At 33.9% G+C, this 6,675-nt stretch overlaps 1 non-coding gene across 1 annotated transcript; it reads right to left on the bottom strand.

The window, feature by feature from the left end:
• Positions 1 to 5,053: 5,053 nt before the first annotated feature.
• Positions 5,054 to 5,157, bottom strand: LOC112731377 (small nucleolar RNA R71). The gene has a single exon (XR_003167157.1). It is a non-coding gene; the product is annotated as a small nucleolar RNA R71 (small nucleolar RNA).
• Positions 5,158 to 6,675: the final 1,518 nt, after the last annotated feature.

Here is a 6,675-nt window from a genome sequence, read left to right on the forward strand (position 1 = left end):
CGCAACAAGTGACGTTATGCACACTTGAAGTTGATTGTGACTTTTGGCCGCACGGATATTCCCTCTGAGCCCGACACTCCATCCGACCAGTATGAGGAGGAGGAGGATGCCCAGCAGGAGGAGGACCAGCAGGAGGTTGCACAGCATGCAGAGACTCATCCTGAGCATTTGACAGAGGCACCGACACCTGCAGTTGACAGTGGACCAGTAGGCGATGATCCTTCTCACCCAGCTTGATTGAGAGCATCGAGGACGATGCTGTGATTTAAGTGTGGGGAGGTCGCCTTCATCGGCAGAGTTATATTTTGCTGAACCATTTAGACACTTTTGCTTTTATTTTTGTTTTACTTTTCAGTATTTGCATTTCTACTTTGATGCACTTTTGGATTCTTTTATATATTAGTTGTCTTGAGTACCTTTTAGTTTCTGCACTTTGCACTTTTGCTTGTATATACCTTAGATTTCTAGTTTGATCCACACTTTTTGGTTTGATAATATATATATATAGTATTTTAGTTTATTAGTTGTCATTGGAAAAAATATGCATAATTGAGCTTAGTTTATCCCGTTGCATATGAGAAATTGATTTGGTTGAAACAGGATTAAACTAAGATTTTTTTTTTTTACTTTTCACAATCACATCATATCATTTAGGATATATATAAGAAATGTTGGTCAAATTGATGAAATTTTCAAGGAATGTATCTTTTTCTTAAAAAGGGCATTAAGATTCACATTGATTTGAGTTGAAACTTTTTGAAACTTGCATGATGTATATATATAGTTTGGAATATGGTTTTTGAGCTAAGAACACACAACCTGTGAGTTTTTTAGCCTAATTATATGGTTACATTAATTAACCATGATTTTCATTCTTATGTGTTTTCTTCTCTATGATTGCAATCTTTGGTTTGTTCCATTCTATATGTCCATTACTTAGTGTATATTCATTCATTTATGTGATTGAGGCCATCATTTGATTATAGCTCACTTATCCCATATAGCCTACCATTTCATTTACCTTTGTTTGACACTTTGAGCCTTTCTAGCCCCCTTTTGTTCTTTATATTACCACATCACTAGCTTTAAGCGGAAAAATAATCAATTATCCTATTTGAATCTTTGGTTAGCTTAAGATAGTGTGTGTCAACTAAGTGTGGGGAGAACTTTGGTTGATGAGAATGTGTTTTGTTTTTATTAATAAATATTGAGAATTTGGGTATTTACTCGTGTAAAATTATAGAAACCATATGCATTGATATATTGTGCTTTCATTTATATAAAAAATGAAAAAAAAAGAGAAAAAAAAGAAAAGAAAAAAAAGAGAAGGAATAAATGAATAGGGGACAAAATTACCCCAAAGTTAAGTTCAATAAAAAAATCAATGCATATGTGGGGGAATTAGAATTGATACATGAGTGTGTGAAAATATGCAAAAGTGAGATTTTGGGTGGCTAGGCTTGATTTTAGAATTGTATAGAGAGTGCGCATGTGTTAGGTGACAACTCAGGTTTGCCAAAGATTCAATTGATAGTTCACTTGGCCATACATATATCCTCACCCTTGCCTTAGCCCCATTACAACATTGAAAAGCCCTCATGATAATTGCATTTGTACACTAAATATTTGTTGATTGGTTAGATGAAAAACAAAATTTTAGAAATCATGATTAGAGGAGATATGAGTGGCTTAACCCTAAACACTTGAGCGATTAGAGTGCATATACACATCCACACGGCCATGCATAAACCTTTTTCTCTTATGTATTTTCCAACGGTGAAGTTTCTACACCTCATAGATTAAGGTGTGGAGCTTTGCTGTTCTTCATGAATTAATGCAAGTACTATTGTTTCTCTTTCAATTCACGCCTACTTCTTCTCCAAGATATACTCTCATACTTAATTCAGTTAAGTCAGAATGAAGGGGTGACCCGTGACAATCACCCACTATCTTCGTTACTCACTTAGCCAAGATCCACGTGCCTAACAACCACAAGCAGTCTACATGATATTCAACGTAGTCATTGGACGACAGCCGGAGTATATTCTCTTGGGTCTCTAATCCACGGACCGAGTCTGTGAGATTAGGATCTTCATGGTATAGGCTAGAACCAATTGGCAGCATTCCTGAGATCCGAAAAGTCTAAACCTTGTATGTGGTATTCCGAGTAGGATCTGGGAAGGGATGACTGTGACAAGCTTCAAACTCGCAAATGTTGGGCGCAGTGACAGTGTGCAGAAGGATAGAGAGATCCTATTCCGACGCTAGTGAGAATCGACAGATGATTAGCCGTGCGGTATCTGTACCCGGTATTTTTCATCCGAGACGAGAAATCCGACAGTTGATTAGCCGTGCAGAAGCCGTACCTGGTATTTTTCATCCGAGAGGATCCTACAGCTTGCCAGGGAAGGGAGCACGCTTATCTGAAACGCAGAAGACAATAGGAAAGCAGAGGTTCAGAAGCAACAAAGCATCTCCAAACGCTTATCTGAAATTCCCACCAATGAATTACATAAGTATCTTTATTTTATTTTATGTTTTATTTATCTTTTAATTATTAAAACCTCAAAACCATTTGAATCTGCCTGACTAAGATTTACAAGAGGACCATAGCTTGCTTCAAGCCGACAATCTCCGTAGGATCGACCTTTACTCACGTAAGGTATTACTTGGATGACCCGGTGCACTTGCTGGTTAGTTGTATCGGAGTTGTGAAAAGTGTGATCACAATTCTGTGCACCAAGTTTTTGGCCCCGGTGCTGGGGATTGTTCGAGTTTGAACAACTGACAGTTTATCTTGTTGCTTAGATTGGGTAATTTTCTTTTATGTTTAAGTTTTTTATTTTTATTTTCGAAAAAAAAATATTTTGTTCTTAAGAATTTTTAAGAATGAATTCTAGAGCTTCATGAGATATGTTGAAGCCTAGCTGGCTGTTAAGCCATGTCTAATCTTTTGACAGAGGTTTCCACTTTCCATTGTAGAAAAGACATGTCTGTATTTGTTATGCTAAAGCTTGGCTGGCTATTTAGCCATGTCTAATTCTTTTGGGCCGGAGCTTTAGACTAACATTGCATGAATCCTGGAATTATTTTTAAAAATTTTGAATTTCTTTATTTTCTTTTTCCAAAATAATTTCAAAAAATATACAAAAAAATTTAATAAAATCATAAAACCAAAAAAATTTTGTGTTTCTTGTTTGAGTCTAGTATCAAATTTTAAGTTTGGTGTCAACTGCATGTTTTTAATTTTTCTTTAATTTTCGAAAATTCATCATGTGTTCTTTCTTGATCTTCAAGTTGTTCTTGATGATTTTCCTTGTTTGATTTTTAATTTTTCTTGTTTTGTGCTTTTTGTTGTTTTTCATATGCATTTTCGAATTCATAGTGTCTTGCATGTGTTTCTTTTCTTTATGTTCTTGATGTTCATCATGATCTTCAAAGTGTTCTTGGTGTTCATCTTGACATTCAAAGTGTTCTTGCATGCATTATTTGTTTTGATCTTAAATTCTTATGTCTTGTGTCATTTTGTTGTTTTTCTCTTTCATCATTAATTCAAAAAAATAAAAAATAATATATTTCCCTTATTTTACTCATAAATTTCGAAATTTTGGGTTGACATAGTAAAAAAAAATTTAAAATTTAGTTGTTTCTTGTTAGTCAAGTCAAAATTTCAATTTAAAAATTTTATCTTTTCAAATCTTTTTCGAAAATTAAATCTTTTTCATTTTTCTTCTTAATATTTTCGAATTTCTTAAATAAATTTTCAAAATCTTTTTCTTAATTTTGTTTCATATTTTCGAAAACATTGCTAACATTTAATGTTTTGATTCAAAAATTTCAAGTTTGTTACTTTTCTATTAAGAAAGGTTCAATTTCTAAATTCTAGAATCATATCTTTTAGTTTCTTGTTAGTCAAGTCATCAACTTTAATTTTCAAAATTAAATCTTTTTAAATTTCTTTTTCAAATCTTTTTCAAAATAAATTTCAATCATATCTTTTTCAAAACTCAATTTCAAAATCTTTTTCTAACTTCTTATCTTTTCAAAATTTATTTTCAAATCTTTTTCAATTAACCACTTGACTTGTTTGTTTTAATTTTAAAAAGTTTACTATTTCTTACCTTTTTCAAAACCACCTAATTACTTTTCCACTTCTAATTTTCGAAAATAACTAACCACTTTTTTAAAATTCTTTTTAATTAACTAATTGTTTTAAATTCTAATTTTATTTTATTTCTTTTCTTAAAATTCGAATTCTAACTTATAATTAAAATAAAAATAAAAATATTTTTCTTCTCCCTCTGTTTAAAATTCGAATACTCTCTCTCATCTCTTTCTATTTATTTAATTATTTACTAACACTTCTCTTCATCTAATAATTCGAACCTTCCCTCTCTCTATGTTTGAATTCTTCTTATTCTCTCTCTTCTTTTACTCTTATACTCACATAATGGAATCTCTATACTATGACATAGAGGATTTTTCTTCATTTTTGTTCTCTTCTTTTTCATATGAGCAGGAACAAGGACAAGGACATTCTTGTTGAAGCTGATCTTGAACCTGAAAGGACTCTGAGGAGGAAGCTAAGAGAAGCTAAAGCACAACACTCCAGAGAGGACCTTACAGAAATTTTTGAAAAAGAAGTAGACATGGCAGCCAAACCCAATAACAATGGTGGAGATGCAAAGAAGATGCTTGGTGACTTTACTACATCAACTTCTGACTTCTATGGAAGAAGCATCTCAATTCCTGCAATTGGAGCAAACAACTTTGAGCTTAAGCCTCAATTAGTTTCTCTAATGCAGTAGAATTGCAAGTTTCATGGACTTCCAATGGAAGATCCTCATCAGTTCTTAGCTGAATTCTTGCAAATCTGTGACAATGTTAAGACAAATGGGGTTAATCCTGAGGTCTATAGACTTATGCTTTTCCCTTTGCTGTAAGAGACAGAGCTAGGATATGGTTGGACTCACAACCTAAAGAAAGCCTGAACTCTTAGGAAAAGTTGGTCAATGCTTTCTTGGCCAAATTCTTTCCACCTCAAAAGATGAGCAAGCTCAGAGTGGAAGTCCAAACCTTCAGACAGAAGGAAGGTGAATCCCTCTATGAAGCTTGGGAAAGATACAAGCAATTGATCAGAAGGTATCCTTCTGACATGCTTTTAGAATGGAGCATCTTATGTATATTCTATGATGGTTTGTCTGAATTGTCCAAGATGTCATTGGATCACTCTACTGGTAGATCTCTTCATTTGAAGAAAACACCTACAGAAGCCCAGGAACTCATTGAGATGGTTGCAAATAACCAATTCATGTATACTTCTAAAAGAAATCCTGTGAATAATGGGATGACTCAGTGACGAACGGGATTTTCTGCCAGTAAAAAATTTTATAAAAATAATCGCGTTGCAAGTATAGCTTCTAAACTGGCAAGAAATCCTTTCGTGCAAAAGTTTTGGTTGTCACAAGTAACAAAACCCAATAAAATTTATAACCGAAGTATTTAAACCTCGGGTCGTCTCTCAAGAAATTGTAGGATAGTATGATTTATTATTGGTTATGGAAAAATGTATATTTTTGGGTTTTTGAAATAGAGAACAGGAAAATAAAACTGGCAATAAAGTAAATTAATTATCATGAAAACCATTACAAGGTATAAAAACTGGAAATCCCATCCTAGTTATCCTTATCAGGTGTGATGAGAATTGTTTATTGCTCCCACTTAGTCAACCCTTACTAAATAAAGGAAAGTCAAGTGGACTAATTAATTTGATTTCTCAAGTCCTAGTCAACTATTGTGAAAAGACAAGCTTTAGAGGGATCCAAATCAATCAGCAAATTCTAATTTTCAATCAACAGCTGGGTTTGATAACTCAAGTGTCACCAATTACTCAACCAAAGCAAAGGGGGAAATCTATTCGAATAAAAATTCCTTTTCATCAATTAATGCTAAGAATATAAAAAGCTAAATTAAAAGCATAAATCTGAAATATCTCAAATTGCATTAAATATAAATTCAAATCTAACATGAAGAGTTCATAAGCCAATTTGGCAACATAAGTAATTAGCAAGTGAAATAGAGCAGCTAAAGTAATAAAGTAAATAAAAGTAGAAGTGAAAACTAAATTAAAGGAACATTGAACTTGGAATTGATAAAACGAAGAAATCCTAATCCTAAAACCTAAGAGAGAGGAGAGAGCCTCTCTCCCTAGAAAAACTACATCTCAAATCTTAAAATTGTTTGTTATGAATCAATGTTGAATGAATGTTGAATGAATGATTTGATTCCCTCATTCTCCAGCCTCTATTCTGTGTTTCTGGGCTTGGATTTGGGCCAAAAAAGGGCCCAGAAATCGCTGGGGGCGACTTCTGCAATTTTCTGCATGTGGCGTCTGTCACGCGTGCGTGAGGGTCACGCGTGCGCGTCATTTGGAGATTTTCCTTGCCATACGTACGCGTCAGTCATGCGTACGCTTCGCTTGTGTTTTATGCTAGGCATGCGTCTACGTCATCCATGCGTGCGCGTCGCTGCCATTTCTTCAAAACTCCATTTTGTGCGTTCCTTCCATTTTTGCGTGTTTCCTTTCTGTCCTCTAAGCCATTCCTCCCCTATGAAGCCTGAAATTACTTAACACATAGATCACGGCATCGAATAGTAATAAATGATAATTAAAAT

This window comes from Arachis hypogaea, chromosome 12 (genome assembly GCF_003086295.3).
Source record: "Arachis hypogaea cultivar Tifrunner chromosome 12, arahy.Tifrunner.gnm2.J5K5, whole genome shotgun sequence".
Lineage (NCBI taxonomy): Eukaryota > Viridiplantae > Streptophyta > Magnoliopsida > Fabales > Fabaceae > Arachis > Arachis hypogaea.